This window comes from Schistocerca americana, chromosome 2, assembly GCF_021461395.2.
Source record: "Schistocerca americana isolate TAMUIC-IGC-003095 chromosome 2, iqSchAmer2.1, whole genome shotgun sequence".
NCBI lineage: Eukaryota > Metazoa > Arthropoda > Insecta > Orthoptera > Acrididae > Schistocerca > Schistocerca americana.
The window spans coordinates 367,646,873-367,664,923 of record NC_060120.1 but is presented as its reverse complement, the minus strand read 5'-3'; the positions used below and the strand labels follow the sequence as shown (position 1 = coordinate 367,664,923).

General features: G+C 43.5%; 1 protein-coding gene and 2 pseudogenes across 1 annotated transcript in view; 2 read left to right on the top strand and 1 right to left on the bottom strand.

Annotated features, from left to right (window-relative positions):
- Positions 1-18,051, top strand: part of LOC124594025 (lachesin-like) — a 157,318-nt gene that overhangs the window by 58,259 nt on the left and 81,008 nt on the right. The gene's annotated exons all lie outside the window — the stretch shown is intronic.
- On the top strand, positions 3,699-3,816 carry LOC124597184 (annotated as a pseudogene).
- Positions 16,378-16,495, bottom strand: LOC124596662 (annotated as a pseudogene).

Below are 18,051 nucleotides of genomic sequence, written 5' to 3'. Positions count from 1 at the left end.
TCAAGATCAACGGGACGTTTGTTTGGTCCCCCCTCCGCCTCAGTCCCAGCTTTCTGCGATGTTTGGCAGAAAATAACATGGTTTTTGAAGTGTTGGCAGAAGAGCCAACACCGTGTTGCTAGAGGAGGCCGAAATGCACGCGTTTAAACTCACGCAGGCTGGCGTGAGGTCTGAAACAGGATACGTAATGAATGCTATAAAGAAAAGTACGTAGCTGCTGGAATACTTAACTTTAATCCATAATTGGTGTACATCGCTCTTGTTGATACATTAATAACCATCTCAATATAACTTGGTGATGGCGCCTTGCTAGGTCGTAGCAAATGACTTAGCTGAAGGCTATGCTAACTATCGTCTCGGCAAATGAGAGCTTATTTGTCAGTGAACTGTTGCTAGCTACGTCGGCTGTACAACTGGGGCGAGTGCTAGGAAGTCTCTCGAGACCTGCCGTGTGGCGGCGCTCGGTCTGCTATCACTGACAGTGGCGACACGCGGGTCCGACGTATACTACCGGACCGTGGCCGATTTAAAGGCTACCACCTAGCAAGTGTGGTGTCTGGCGGTGACACCACAGTTTTACAACTGAAAAGACGTGTTTTTACAACAGCCATCCAATTCCTCATCAGTAGGGATTGAAAGATGTGGGAAAAAATCAATAGCCGTGTCGTGGAAACCACAGGGATTGGACAAAAATATGGGAACACCTCGAATCAGTCTTGTGGCGCCCTATTAGGCATGACGTGTGATCATGTGGGTGCAATATTGTGGAGATTTACGCACATAGTAATTTTAACTTTTGTCTGGAACCGCGCGACCGCTACGGTCGCAGGTTCGAATCCTGTCTGGGGCATGGATATGTGTGATGTCCTTAGGTTAGATAGGTTTGAGTAGTTCTAAGTTCTAGGGGACTGATGACCTTAGAAGTTAAGTCCCATAGTGCTCAGAGCCATTTGAACCATTTTTTTAAAAACTTTTGAGGTGCCAACACATAATTCATGACATATGTTGTGCATCTGGAGATTTAAGGGATAGATTTCGTGTGCATCTGGCACAAGATGTTTATAATAACCTGTACGAAGATCTGATGACGGTAATAGTTTTACCGAAACCGGTCATCCACAATACTGTGTTTTACTGTGATCTTGGCTAAGAAGTTTTTCTTCTCCTAAGAAAGCATAAAAAAACTCTTCGTCCGAACAGACATCGGAAGGTCCAACGGTACCGTTGTCAGTTTTCGTGACCGAAGGCGCTACTTTTCAATGAAGTAGCACCTCATTTGACCTCACACGTGCTGAGTACACCCCATTTGCCAACAGCACTTGGCAGATTCGGATGGTCATCCATCTAAGTGCTAGCCAAGCTCTGCAGCAAGGCCTTTGTCGCGAGAAATGATTGCTTGAACATAAATACAGCTGTCAGCCGATCCTGCATGTTCTGCTGTTATATTAAATTACGAAAGGCGCCTGTGCAATGTCCTAAGTACGTTGAAAGTGTCAGTCATGGACAGAACGGTATTCTGTGTAGCTGTGAATGTATTATATGTAAAAGTTTTTTTAAATTACCGCTACCAGTCACAAACTTTGTCAACTATTGTATTACTTATTTATTTAGCGACATGTTTCGAGGGTTAAACCTCATCTTCATGGTAAATGGAATTACAAAAACAACTTTACAATGATGTCATACTGATGTTATATAGTCTTTCGTAAATGCTGTGTTCATCTTTGTTCTTCTGGCGTGGCAGTCTCGTTGTGATGTGTTGCGGTGTTTCCATTTCCGTGGTTCTCTTGGTCACTGTAACTTGGAAACACGATCACAAGTTTGTGATCGTGTTTCCAAGTTACTGCTGTGTTAGTGACAATTTGTGAACAGTGATCAAGAGAGCCACGGAAATGGAAACACCGGAACACATCACAACGAGACTGCCACGCCAGAAGAACAAAGATGAACACAGCATTTACGAAAAGACTATACAACATCAATATGACCTTATTGTAAAGTTGTTTTAAAAATACCATTTAGCCTGAAGATGAGGTTTAACCCTCGAAACATGCCGCTAAACAAATAAGTAATACAATAGTTGACAAAGTTTGTGACTGGTAGCGGTAATTTTAAAAAAATCTTTACTTATTTCTCGAGACAGTCACGGTCGAAAAAGAGTCAAAATAGCTTCAAATTCTTGACTGTATTATATCGGAGCTAAGTGAATTCGAACGTGGGCGAACTGCTTCCGTAACCAAGGTAGCCGAAATGTTTGTTGATTCAAGAGCTACCATACCGAAGGTATATACCACATACAAGGATAGCGGAGAAACATCATCCGATAAATCACAACGCGTACGAAAGGGTATGTTTAGTGACCGTGACGCACTGTCGTTGAAGAGGACTGTGACGAAAAATAAGAGAACGATAGCTGCAAAAAGTCACTGCGGAACTCAGTCTCGCTCTCGCGAACAGCGCCAGCACCAAAACACCGGGAAGGGAACTGCAGAAGAAGAGAATTGCAATGCAAGCTGTAATTCCAAAAACACTAATGCTCGTAATAGGAAAACGTGGCGCCGACCCATAAAACGTGGACTATGAAGCAATCATTTGGTCGGATGAGTCTTGTTTCACAATGTTTCCAACTTCTGGCCGAGTTTGCGTCCCAGGAGTGAAACATGGCGGGATTTTGCTAATAACTTGGACAATCATATCGCGGTATTCCATGGGCCCCATGGGTACTTTCCAAGGTCGTAGTACCGTCAAGCATTATATGAGCATTTTGGCTGATCCGATCTCCTGGACACAGCAGTTATCAGATTTCAGTATTACTCAGCCTCTGTGTTCTACTTTTGAGAGAACGCTGCTTGATCGCTATACTCCTCCATCGTCGTTACCTGAAATTGCCACTATTTTGCAGGAAGAATGGTGTAGCGTTCTCTTGAAAACTACACAAGTATTTTGTTTATCCGTCCCGACACGACTGGAAGCTGTTTTGAATGCCAATGGTTTTCCTACACCGTATTAGGCATCGAAATCCTGTAAGACCAAGAAGATATTAATTTCAAACTGAGATCTGATTTGTTAGTTTTATTTAGTTACCCAAGGAGGAGGTACGTGTGCTTGTACATGGCTTGTGTGTTCATTCTCTCTCTCTCTCTCTCTCTCTCTCTCTCTCTCTCTCCCTCTCTTTTTTTTTTACTTCATTCACTGAATGTATACGGCTTGCAGTATGCAAAGAATCTTCAACAGCCGATTCTGCTTTGCAAATTATTTTATGCATTTAGGAAAGCAAATAACGTTCAATTTTGTTGAACTGCAATGTAGGGAACTGTGTTTGAAGGGCTGGTTTAAATGCAGTTTTTCAGGAGAGATCAGAATAGAGTGTGTGTGTGTGTGTGTGTGTTTGTGTGTGTGTGTGTGTGTGACAGAGAGAGAGAGAGAGAGAGAGAGAGAGAGAGAGAGAGTGAGAGTGAAAGTGAAATACCAACAATGTGAAAGAAAGAAAGACAAGTAGATAACTTGTGAAAAAATACCAACCTCTGAACTGATGACATAAGAGTATGTATTGTATTTATTGCTGCTTGTTATTACTAGTCCGATCGAAACGTTCATCAGATGGCTGCAGTACATTAATGAGACGAATTACTGATAACTTGTCGCGTGTTCCCAAAAGAAAAGACTTGAATAAATTTGATTTTAAAGAACATGACGTGGGCAACAGCCTTGCCGCAGTGGATACACCGGTTCCCGTCAGATCACCGAAGTTAAGCGCTGTCTGGTGTGGCCGGCACTTGGATGGGTGACGATCTGGGCCGCCATGTGCTGTTGCCATTTTTCGCGGTGCACGCAGCCTCGTGATACCAATTGAGGAGCTACTCGACCGAATAGTAGCGGCTCCGGTCACAGAAAACCATCATAACGACTGGGAGAGCGGTGTGCTGACCACGCGCCGCTCCTATCCGCATCCTCAGCTGAGGATGACACGGCGGTCGGATGGCCCCGATGGGCCACTTGTGGCCTGACGACGGAGGGGAGGGGAGGGGAGGGGGGGGCATGACATGACTAGACTAATGAAAACTTTGCTTCGAACCGGGACTTTTTGCTTTTCCGATTTACCCATTAGGTGTCTCTGAACGTTCCTCCAGACATGAATCAAGTATTCATTGTCATTACCTGAAGTGTTCCCAGCGGGTATGTGAGAGTCGGTGGAGACTGTGGCTTACCTAGTCATTGGGGATGTGCTTAGATCAGTGGTTCCCAACCTGGCGTTAATTACCCCCGGGGGAAAATGAGAATTTATAAGGGAAAGAAACCAAAAGGGTGTCGTTGTGTTTGAGTCATGAAACTAAATTACCTTTAAGACATCATTACTATTATCATAATTTTGTAAGACTTTAATACTGGTTATGTAAGTTATCAATAATTACTTTTTCTGCTATTACTAGCATTAACGCATGACATCACGCGGTGTAGGTCACAGGCGCCTCACACAGACCACCGATTCCACACATACTTTACACTTTGAACTGTACATCTGTGAAAGTAAAAGTAAGAAATACGTAAGAAATGAAAAAAAAACTCATGAAAATGTCTTCTGCAAGTTGTAGATAGTTCCTGTAATAGACCAGAAAATGCTTCATTGCTTACTTTGAAATAGACATACGATTTAACTTAGAGCACAACACGATATTGCTGTACACAGAACTATTATTACTATCGTTGTTATTAGAGTGGTCAGACACAAAGCGTTAACAACCCGAAGTCTTGCAATGTCCACCACCTCAGAAGTAACGAGTCCAACACTCAAGCGATTTACAAACAGTAACTATAATGCACACAATTTAGCTAGGTGGACTTTAAATGGGAATGGATGGTGTGGGTGAGGCAAATGAGGTAGGGAGAGGAGTAGTACAGGAAAAGCACGTTTTGTAACAAGTGTCTACCTTCACTGTGAATAGTGACTCCGTTGTAGGTAGCACTCACTGTTCACCGGGAATTGCTCCATCATTCATTATAGCGCGCGCGCGCACACACTAACTCACTAACACACACAGACACACACACATCGCAATATCATTTATCTTTCATCAATTTAGAAACAAAGGTTTTCAAAGAATATTCTTTTTCATTATGTAGTTCAGGTTGGCATTAAATTTGATGATGGCGGGCGAAGCGATTGAGGGATGGAGGTGTAGGGGGAGACCGGGGTGGGGGGGTGGGGGGGAGGGTGCTAAGTAATATCTGATTGCACTCATGGGTAGTGGTCTAAGAAAAGTTGGGAACTACTGGCTTAGATGAACTGAAATAAAAGTGAATAGATGATGGGAATGAAACCGATGAAGATGCAGTGACATGAAATGGCACCAGCGAAAGCCAATCAGAGATGCCGGAACGGCGATGCTATGAATATGTCGTGACTGATGAAAATTTGTGCCAATTGGGACTCAACTGTTTGCGAAAAACAGGAAATCCGGATTCGAGTCCAGGTAGGGCAAACGATTTTCATTAATCGTGACATTTATCACAATCTCGGTTCAGGATATGTGATCGTCTTTTGCGGATATAATTTCTTTTCAGTGCATCTTCATTGATTCCATTCATGTAAACCATTCCTCTCATTTCAGCGAATCTAATTCGATTGACTGTACTTGCGAAATATTTTCTATGTCTGACAATAAGGAGTAACATAACAGCAGAATAGAAATCAAGAAGAGAACAGGGTGGCACTCTTGACAGTTACGTTTAGGAAAGCTTGCTTAAAAGCTCCGGCTGTACTGGTTAGCCTGGTTTCTTTCGCGTAAAATGCATAGAGGATACCTGCAACAGATTCACAGATGTTTTCTTCCTCTATTCTTCCTCTACAATACAAAATAAGACAGTCATCGCAACTCTAGTACCGTCGTCCTCGCTGAGTCGAATGTGTTTATCGTAGAAAGACCTTTCAGTCCTAAGCAGAACGACACAAACAGGGAAGAAAAAGATCGAAGGTTTTATTAGGGCGGAAAACACAGTTAGTGGATGCATCATTCAACTTTAATTGACAACTAACTGTTATGATTTCAGACTGAGAGCCAATATTTGATCTGGACAGAGTGCCCACAAAGCTTTCGTGGGAAGCGACTTACATCGAAGACATGAGTCCTCTTTCAGTACCTGTATGTCTGTTGCGTGTTCAGCTGTCGATTGCGCGCTGCGGACCACGATAAATGCACCAAACACTCAAAATGCCGCGAGGCCTGGCATTTGGTGTTCCCGTGGCCTTTTGCTGGCAGCACGACGCCACAAACCTCCCACAGAACCAGCTGGTGCGCTGCCCTCCGTGGTCTCGGCGGTGCCTCACTGCCTCATAAAGCAGAGGTCGAGAGTTAGTCCTGCCTCTGTGTGGCTGTGGGCTGTAAATATGTCCTTACTCTGTTTCCTGTACATACAAAGTGGAAATAATTCACTGTGCACGTTAACTGCGTGTTCGATGTGAGACGTAGTTGCTGCGTTGGTGGGTCCAAAGACTGTTTATACTGTGCAAGCCTCTTCATCTCTTCTTAAGTACTGCAACATGCATGCACTTGAACAGGCTTACGATAAGTCCCCCTCCACAGATGTTTTCGCTCCTCCTGCCCCCCCCCCCCCCACCTCAAATACACTCCCTCTCTTGCTAAAAATAAACGTTAAGATATCCGGTTTCGACAGACTTTGCTGTCATCTTCAGGTCTTAAAAAATCTTTTTGTTATGAAATCTGTCCATTTTACGTTGAACCTCACACCAAGTTGTCATGGCGTGACGTTCAACGTAAAATGATCACGTTTGACGGCAAAAAGATTTTTAAGACCTGAAGATGTCAGTAAAGTGTACCGAAACCGGTTGTCTTCAATAAAGAAATATCTTATGCGTTAGGCTGTTGAATGTCTTGCAGCAAGTAAAACCGATTGCTCCTTCAGTACTCCGAAAATGAGAAGATTCTCTCTCTCTCCCTCTCTCTCTCCCTCCCTCTCTCTCTCTCTCTCTCTCTCTCTCGTCTCGCTTTCTCACACACACACAGAGAGCAATACGGGTGAGCACACATTTCACATTAGTGACAAAGAACGACGTTTTGCATAATTAATACAGGTTTCGGCGTTTAGTGAACAGTGAAATCAGAGAATATCACCAAAACTCCAGTCAGACCTCGCCTGCACTTAAGTCAAAAGAATTGCGGATCATATCACTCCAATATAACGTTCATATCTATGTGCAGCAATGTCTTAGAGTTTATTTATATCAGAATACTGTGATATTTATCAAGTAGAAGGACGGTTATCATTTTAACTATCTCTAGTTCAAAAAAAAAAAAAAAAAAAAAAAAGCAACATCGATTACGTGGAAACCGAATTCCCAGTGTTTGCATAAAAAGAGAGGGAATCGAGGTCAACTTCCGTCATAAGCAAGATAATTAGACACGGAGCGTTAGTTTAGACTGACAAACATGAGGATTAAATTGTTCTGCTCTCCCCCTAAAGTAATTTAGAGAAACCCCACAAAACAGACAGAGTTGTGAATCCCGTTTCCGCACAGGATATTCTGAAATCAGTTGATGGCTATAGTCGTGCAGATTTATTTCACCTGAATTTTGATAAGCATAGAGTGAGAACGCCTTGGAATGAAAATAGTTCATATTGCACATTGATTCTGATGCGGGACGCCGTTAAGAATTCCTTGAGACAAAGAGCAGAATATTTCATACTTGGTGGAGAGTAGTAAACAGGAAGTGTGAATTGGCCACTATTCATCAAGACGCATTTTCACTGCTTTTTAGTGTCAGACACGAGACTCAACAGTCAGACATCAGGTAACTCGATAACAGACCATAGGGTTGAGTTTATTTATTTATGAATAGGTAAATTCGTTGCAACTGATTGTTTAGATGCGGTATTCGTTCCTGTAATATCTGAAAACACTCGCACGCGTTGCTGATTTCGCTCATACACCCTTTGGCAATGGTGACCGACGCGCAGACAGTCTATTCTAATCCTGAAGGTAAAAGAAACTTTCGTCTTCTGAATTGACCTCACAAGAAGAGGAGATGCGATGGTGTACAACCATACGATGCTCTCAGTTAAATCCGAGTGTCCCATAGCGTGTCAGTGGGAGACACTGTTGATGATGGTCCATCCTCTGGATGCCCTGTTGGTGCTGTTCGTTGGGCGTAACCTCCGCGCCACCAACAGAGTTGATGATTTCACTTCTGTCATCATCAGAAAAAATACAAAAAGAAACTACACCATCTAGCGAGGTGACGCAGTGATTTGCACACTGGACTCGCATTCGGGGGGGACTGCGGTGCAAATCCCCGTCCTACCATTGAGGTTTAGGGTTTCCGTATGTTCTCTAAACTCTTTAAAGCAGTTGCTTGGGTGATTCATTTGCATACGTCGTGGTCGATTTCCTTCCGCAACTCTAGCGTTTGCTCTGTCTCAACTGACGCAGTCGTGGACGGGACGTCAAACACTGATCTCCCTTTGAACTATACTGAATTGTTATACATAAGGCACAACATACACATTTCAAAAAGAACAGGTGCCAACGTGTGGCGGGAGGGGGGTGGACAATCTGCACTTTGGTGTCACCGAAATAGGAGTGCAGTAGTACCTTACTATATTCTGGACGATGCTTCCACACTGTTGTGAGTAGAGTGGCGCTCTACCAAAACTACGGTTCGGTAGTTTGGTGCAGTACATAAATGACATAGTAAATCGTAGGATTACCGGTAGTATTGGCAGAATTGATAGGGAAAGAAACATAAATGAATGTGTAAGAGGGTAACTGGGAACCGACGACTTCTCTTTGATTTCTTGTTTGTTTCGTGTTTGTTTTGCATGTAATTAGAGCAGCACATCAATAGGTGTTAGTCAATTATATATTTTATATCCTTACAGAATATACATTGCGTTTTATAAGTAATTAAAATTAATTTTTGCTTACCTGTAACCAAAGTAGTTACTTTTGACGCAAGTACAATTTACATGCACAAACATAAAAATATGTACAATTATTCTTTTTATTTTGTGCTAGAGAGACCGTTCTCCATCACGATCAAAGAAAACAGTTTCCTGCCGTTATTCATAATGCGAAAGTTGTTTGTGAATAGCACAAACATTTTTCGACGAAGTATTGAAATGATGTGTGATACATTTTTGCTTTGCAGGTCTTTTATTTTACCTTTTTCTTGCGTCGCTTAGCACTATACGGCAAATCTCTATAGTTTTCTTTATTTTTACTACAACGTCCCACTGTTTCAAGTCAATAACCAAGAATTTTCGAATAAAACCTGAAGTAAACATTGACAATTTCAGTTTTGCTATAAATATTGTTTAACTGCGCAGAACAAAAATGCTCCATAGGTGACCCGGCCTTCATATAGCCTCACTCAGTTTCTAGATAGTTGAGCGTTTCTGGTTTCATAGGGAATGTAGTAGGACACTGACCGCAAACGTAAAGAAAGCGATCGTTACGAGGTAACGCCAGATAGCTGTGCAATACAGCCACCGTACAGATAATACGGGTAGAACCTTCACTGACCAAAGCTGGGGGAAAAGTACTGCAGTTTACGCTTACTTAATGATAGTCTACGGTAGCCTAGGGTAGGTTTACACGTCTAGTTGTGGACTATGCGCTGGTTCTTATTTGCTCATATAATCTAACTACTACTAAAATGGTATGTTCCCATAGTTCTTCTGACCTGGCCAAATACATAGTCTGCAGATGTAGACGAGCAAGAAGATCATACGATGACTCATTATGTAAGGAAGTTTGTTTGAGGCTTCATTGGATTTTGCCGAGTGGCGATGGACAAGACCGAACTATCATGTGCACTGCCAGTCCGGTAGCAGAATGTCACTGGGGCAAGTAGAAGAAAAAGGGTGTTACAGCCGACCAGCTAGTACCATCACTTCGAAGAAAGAAAACGGGTGAAATACATGTGGTCCAAGTATCACCCTGCGCGGACTGCGACCCGTCACCGTAGTCCCCGAAGGATCTCTGGAAGAGGAAGGTGGTGGTATTTTTGTTTTCCGAACCGATACACAGTAAGTGGGGGAGTGAGCGGGCAGTCCCGATTTAAGCGTGACATCATGGCAAGGGCGGCGGGCAGTTTTAGACGTTCTGCCTGAACGGTCGGCAGTGACCGCGAGGGCGCTGTGCCAAATGCCTGAGTCGTGCGCACGTGGACGCGCCAAAGGCTGCGGCAGGCGCCGCCGCACACACCGCTGGCCCGGGGACTCAGGTTAATCACGTTCCAGACACCTTTGTTGCCCGCGCGTTCCTACACAGTCTCCTCACAGATAGAGGGACCACTACGAATGAAGACAACCATACTATGATACTCCACACATCACAAAGCAGAAGAAAGTTGTATCTTATAACCACTATATCAGTGAGTCACAGCTGGAATTAGTCAACTGACGCAAATAAGTAGCCGTAACACACAAATACTTAAGTGTAACGGTTCTACGAACATGTGAGATATATAACTAACTTTCTCCCAAACAGGCCATGAAGGCGCAACGGTCGCCGTGTCATCCTCAGTCATAGGCGTCACTGGATGCTGATGTGGAGGGGCATGTGGTCAGCACACCGCTCTCCCGGCCGTATGTCAGTTTCCGAGGCCGGAGCCGCTACTTCTCAATCAAGTGGCTCCTCAGTTTGCCTCACAAGGGCCGAGTGCACCCCGCTTTCCAACAGCGCTCGGCAGACCGGATGGTCACCCATCCAAGTGCTAGCCCCACCCGACAGCGCTTTACTTCGGTGATCTGACGGGAACCGGTGTTACCACCGGGGCAAGGGCGTTGGCATATTTTATACGAGGGGCGTTCAATAAGTAACACAACACGTACTTCTCGGCCAGTTTGGGCTGCAAAAATGTGGAATTTGCTATGGTACATCGTGGAATACTCCTGAGCCCCCACAATTTCATGAAATTCCGATACGTGGTGGCGCTCTGGCGCTGTACGTAGCCTTCAAAATGACGTCTGTAATGGAGGTGTATTCCAAGCAGAGAGCTGTCATTATCTTTCTTTTGGAGAAAAACCAGAACATCGCAGATATTCATAGTAACTTGCCGCATGTCTACGGAGAACTGGAAGTCAACAAAAGCACAGTGAGCCGTTGGGCGAAGCGTCTGTCATCACCGCAACAAGGTCGCGCAAACCTGCCCGATCTTCCGCGAGCCGGCCGGCCGCGCACTGCTGTGACGTCTTCTGCGTGTATTTTGCCACAAAATGCAAACGAACTTCCCCTTCTCCATGACAACGCAAGGCCTCACACAAATCTGCGCACCGGAGAGCAGCTCACAGAACTTCATAGGACTGTTCTTACTCATCTGCCCTACAGCCCGTCTCGCACCTTCCGACTTCCACCTGTTCGGCCCAGTGAAGGATGCACTGTGCAGGGAGCAGTACGTGGATGACGGGGAGCTTATTGGTGAAACAGAACGTTGGTCCCGACGTCGACCAGTAAAGTGGTACCATGCGGGCGTACAAGCCGTCCCAGTAAGGTGGCGTAAGGCCGTCGCATTGAACGGAGATTATGTTGAAAAATAGGGTTTTGTGGTCAGAAGAGTAGGGCCTAATAAGAACTATTGAAATCCTGGATAAAACCAACCTGCATTCAGAAAAAAAGTGTTGCATTACTTATTGAACGCCCATCGTAGTTTCAATAAAAGGCAAATTTGTAGATTTAGAGAAAGCTTTTGACACTATTGACTGGAATACACTCCTTGAACTACGAAGGTTACAGACATCAAGTGGATACAAGCTTTTGGTGGTGCTACAGAAGAATGTTGAAAATTAAGTGGCCAGATCGAATAACTAATTTGGAGCTACTGAATCGAACTGACAAAATAGAAAACTGTGGCACAAAATGGTTCAAATGGCTCTGAGCACTATGGGACTTAACTGCTGAGGTCATCAGTCCCCTATAACTTAGAACTACTTAAACCTAACTAACCTAAGGACATCACACACATCCATGTCCGAGGCAGGATTCTAACCTGCGACCGTAGCGGTCGCGCGGATCCAGACTGTAGCGCCTAGAATCCCTCGGCCACTCCGGCCGGCACTGTGGCACAGTTTGACTAAAAGAAGAGATCGTTAAGTAGTACTGAGACATCAAGGAATCGCCAGTTTCGTAATGGAATAAAATGCAGAGGGTGCGGTTTAAATTGTAGAGGGAGACCAAGGCTTGACTAAACCATGCAGGTTCAGTTGGATTTAGATTCAATAGTTGTGCGGACATGAAGAGTCGTGTGCGGGATAGACTAGTGTCGAGAGGTGCATCAAACTGCTCGTCGGACTGAAGTCCACAATAAGAACAGAAAACGAAACGATCACATGGCTCAGGATGTTGCTGCCGTCAGCAGGTGACTTTGGCCACGGCCACAGACCCCCTCAATCGGCTGCGATGAAATGAGCGGATGCCGTGTGTTCCCTGCTCGACTGCCACACTGACGGCCATTATAAGGTCGGACTTCGTCCCAGTCACGTGGTACTCCGAACTATCCCATTCGCCAAGTAGGGTGACCAGACGTCCTGATAAATCCGGACATGTTCTCCGTATTTTTTCTTTGTCTGGCGTCCGGGCGGATTTTTACATTGTTCTCCTTTTTCGCGAAGTTGACTGTAATAAAAATATATATGCAATTATTCCCATTCTATTGCTCTTGTCTTAAATACCTTATCTATAGATGGCAGCAGGATCGTCGATTTTATCGATTTTTCACTACTGACCATGGATCAACGCATAAGTGAGTGGAAATATCTATTGTTTAAAAATTTTGTTCCGTATTTTTCAGTTCCGAATTCATTTTGTCTTGGCTTGGTGTTATAGGTTTCATGTCGTGTGCTCAGTACTCTTGTGTGAATGTGATTTGCTGTTTATTGTAACCGAGTGAGTTTTATAAAATATCTGGCATTGCGACAGTTCGTAATTACTTTTCTGTTTACACTGTTAGAAAGGAACCGCATGTGAAAACTAAGTGGTTCCCTCCTTTCCCAGCCATTGAAAGCGTACTGGAAATGTCTCCTGCTCTGAAATCTTACTTTCTGTCTGAAACCAAGCCACAAAGATTTTGTTTCAGTTTTTTGAGAATAGATTAAGTGAAGCCTACTTACGGCATACGCATTTTGTGATGTCTACGTTCAGTTCAAATATTCTGCAAATAGAAAAGGAGGAAAATTCTGTGTTTGATGTGATTGAAATTTTAGATTCTGTACGTAAGGTGCTTGAGAACCGATTAAATGAAAAATTCATTTGCTGAAAGGTTAAACAGAAGCTGGAAATTGCAATAGAAGAAGGCTTTGCTAAAGGAGGTAAACTTTTTATAGAAGAAGCATATGTTACAGTATCAATCGTGCCATGAACACTTAAAACGATAGCTCTGTATGTTTGACAACTTTTCCTTTGCAAATGGATGTCTCTTAAAAAAGATGTTGAGGAAAGCCTTTTGTATTTACAAGATGAACACAAAGCTTTTGAAACTGAAGATGTAAAATGTTTTGACCAGTTCTGTAATTTTAGGCAGCTTCTGAAACAGAATAGTAATGATACCGAATTTAGTGGGTTATCTTGCAGCTAAAAAAGGGCCAAGTATTTTGTGAAAGTAAGTCTGTTGAATGCATTGTGCGATTTGTGCTTTTACCAGTGGGGGGGATGTCTTAGGGGGTTAGTATAATTACATATGTTACTAGCTTGGACCGTGGCGTTACCCATCGTTAAACAGTTATTTATAAATAGATGTCAATGCCGAAACACACTATTCACGCGTATGCACTATCAGAAAAGCCATCCTTTGTTATATCTTTAAAAGTACATTATAGGTAAAGCTTATTTACAAAATCATCTACATACAGGTATACGACGGGAATTCAAAAAGTAAAGGCACATTTGTGAAAAGCTGTACTTATTCTGATAATAGAAAACTGAAACATGCGTTATTTTTCTACGTAAACTCCCTGGAGTTCAATGCAGTTTTCCCGACGTTTTACGAGGTTTTTTTTTTATTTCATCAGAAAATACGTTTTTCGGTTGCATCTGTAACTAGTTTTGCACCGCAGCAATGACATCTTCATCACTTTCAAATTTTCTTCCCTGTAGTGCTTCCGATAAGGATCCAAACAGGTGAAAATCACTTGGAGCCAGGTCTGTACTGTATGGTGGATGTTCCAGCACCTCGAATCTCAACTCCTTTATTGCGTCGGCTGTCCGTTTGGCAGAATGTGGGTGAGCGTTATCTTGCTGCAGGATGACACCTCTTCACAGTTTTCTACGACGTTTGGATCTGATTGCAGGTTTTAGTTTCGTACGCAACACATCACATCCACCATAAAATACAGACCTAACTCTAAAGCCTCGTTTTCGCTGGGGCGACGTCTTGCAACATTGTGGCATGCTACATAAATGTGGCGTGCGTCGTCTTGTAGCATGCTACAACAGGCAACATCTGGTGGCGTATGTTGCATTCGGCAGGTTAATTTATACCAAAGCAACAAAATTTGTGCCACACGTGTGTCGGTGTTGCAGTATAAAGGATGATAAAGTATGGCAGCGGCGGCCTACTTGGTACTTGCACATGCAGCTAACAACGGAAATGAAAACCAAAGGAAAAGGAAACGATGATGGAAGGGAAGAGTATTTAAAGAAGGTCCACGAAATAGTATCCTAGGAACTAGAAGCAGACGATGGTGCGTTATTTAGTAATGTGTGCTTTCGTCCCAGGCGCGTTAGTCCGCTCCATACCGTTGCCAAAAGGTGGCCTAACGGTAAATGTTCGCACAGGTACCGGGCCGGTCACCAGCCTGTGGGTGGGACTTTCAGCCCCCTGCTCACCAAATCTGCGGTGCGACTGCAGCGGTATGACTGCCACACTACTTCCCTCGCAAGCTCGCAAGTAAACGGATGACGCACCTTAGACGAAAGCAACAATGACAACATGAGAATGATGATTTAGTTCTAAATGTTTTGAAGCGCTTAAGTACTTTATAACACTTTTTCAAAATTAATAAGCAAACATATTAATAGTATGAATGTATTAAAAACTTTCAGTGTTCGGCTCCACAAATTTAAATTGTATGTAAAGTCTTACTCCAGTGCGTGGGAAATAAACATCCCAGGTTTGGATGCATAAACTAAATCCAGAGGAGGGGATGGTCTGATGCAGAGGGGGGGAAATCCCCCCCATCCCCCCTGCAAATCGCACCCTGGTTGAATGTCATTCAAAATTGTTAAAACTTGTCAGATACTTTTTCTGTGTATCAGGGCACAATACAAGTGCAGAACGAGTATTTTCGCTCATTACAACACAGTGGACTGATGACAGGAATAGGTTGAATCCTGAGTCTCGTTAAAGGTATTTCGATGGTCCAGTATAATTTAAAAGAATTTTCCTATGTATCTTTTTACGATTATCTGCTAAGTAAGCCCACACTTCTACAGAAAATTTGATATTCAGAGAAGTACCAATAAAAGTTAAGGCATGTATGTTGTATCTATTAGTTAATTCATTTATTAAATTTGAACGCACATTTGCCTGCCGTCGTCTGTTTTCTAACTTTGTCCTCCTTTTTGAAGCTGTTTGTCCTCTTTCTTGGACGTCTGCATCTGGTCGCCCTAGACAAGCGCGATCTCTCTCCAACACAGAAACTTTGCTTTGTTCATTTGCTTATTAATGTGTATGAAATTTGTAAATCTGTTCGATAACAGCGAGAAAGTAGTGCTGGTGGCTTACGGTCTCCGAAAAGTTGTTAATGAGCCACCAGAAAGATTAATGTGGCTAGCGCAGTGCAGAACGCCAGAGGAGCGTGTTACGTGTTCCGTGGACGCGGTAGCGGGAGGTCGGCCGTTCTGTGACCCAGTTGCTCGTCAAAGGCGGCGCGGCGGTGACAAATTACCAGGGGGACAGTGGCGCCGGCAGAGGCTCACCCCTCAGACAAATTGCCCGCTCTTGTAACTGCCTGCACTGATACACTCCCTGACGAGGTTTTCTGGTCGATGGCGCGTTTGGCTCTCACTTGCGCTGTTTAGCTTTTGTATCCTGTAAAGAGTTTGCACCGAGCGCCTGAAACACGCTACCTGCGATTACTTTTAGTAACACGTTCAAGTGCAATCATGTAGATTTAATGGCTATTTCTGTGAGTTATTCATTTGGGAACAACCTTACCTCGACTATTACTAACAAATTCTCCTAGCACTCCGTCTTCAGGCCACAAGTGGCCCATCGGGACCATCCGACCGCCGTGTCATCCTCAGATGAGGATGCGGATAGGAGGGGCGTGTGGTCAGTACACCGCTCTCCCGGTCGTTATGATGGTTTTCTGTGAGCAGTAGCTCCTCAATTAGCATTACGAGGCTGAGTGCACCCAGAAAAATGGCAACAGCACACTGCGGCCCGGACGGTCACCCATCCAAGTGCCGGCCACACCCAACAGCGCTTAACTTCGGTGATCTGACGGGAACCGGTGCATCCACTGCGGCAAGGCCGTCGCCAACAAATTCTCCTAGCTCCTAAATAAATCAGTTCCATAGCAACAAGCAGCTAAGCATGCTTAATATATATGCTCGTAAATTGTAAATTATCAGTAAAATTTCAGTCTACATCATCTTCTTCTGCGTTTCACGAGGTACTCTTACAGCCTGTTATGTCTCCACTGAAGCCACGTGTTCCTCGGCCGTTCAGATCCATTTCCTATTGGTTTATAGTTAATTACTTCTGTAACTAATCTGTCTGCCACTACTCCGTTGGTATCTTGTTCCCATTTTATGCATACTTGCTCTATTTCGTTTTCATATATATTAATTTCTTATCTTATTACTCCGTTTTGTATTTGATCTGTGAAGGTACAGCCTTTAACTTCCTTTGAAATTTTCGTTTCAGCCGACTATATTTTTCTTTTGTCTTTCTTAGTTAAGAATTCAGTTTCTGCGTTAAAGTTTCCGGTGGATTTTGACCAGAGCTTAAAGATATTTACTTTAAATCAAAATTTTATGGGCTTTGTCATTATTAATCGTTGGAATAATTTCATTAAATGTTGTTAGTACACCTGTCCTAATACGTACAAACCGTTATACCAAATTTCAGGTTTCATAATGAATTACATTTATGTAAATTTACAAATGTATCAGTAGTATTATTCCGTTTCATATGCAAGTGAGAGCCTTGGCATTATGAAAATGTGTTTGCTTCCGTGACAAACATGCACAGTGCTCCATGGAGTAAGGTCTTAGGAGACTGTTGCTGGTGATCATTTCAACGGATGAGAACATTAAGTCTGGCGACTCCTTTGCTGCTATTAGTGAGGAGTAGCCTATGTACCGGCAGCGGGTTTCACACTTTCCCTTGGCTCGTCGTCACCACCACCATAACCACGACCACCACCACCACCACCACCACCACCACCACCAACAACAACAACAACAATAACACCATCATTATCATTATCATCATCATCATCAACAACAACAACAACAACACCGTTCATTGTGCATCCACTCATTACATAGAACTAGCACGGCCTGATATAAGTCGTCAGCTACCCGAGCAACAACATACGAACTTCGAGGTCCATTTTGTAATAGCTTTTTAAATTATGCCAGTCCTCCTTTATACAATATGATGTACTGCGACTTTTGCAACCAGTCTTACAGTTTCTTATTTCGGCAATAAGAGTCTACCAACACCAACTGGTAATTCACGTACCGAAAGAGTAGGCGATTATTGTCACTGCTCTCAGAATACCCTACAGTTCCTAGGTTATCAACTTCGCTAATGACAAATGCAGTTTTATAGTTAAATGACATAATTAATGGTCAGATTGAGCAGAGAAAGTTATGCGTTCGCAGCAGACATGAAACGAAATAATGAATCTTGTTTATAAGTGTACGCATGCACGGAATAGTGCTGCAACGTACCAGCTGACCGGGATCAATACATAGTTAAGTGCCTAGCAGAGGGTTCATCGAACCACCTTCAAGCTATTTCTCTACCGCCACTCTCCCGTACAGCAAGCGGTAGAAACGAACACTTTAATCTTCCCGTGCGAGCT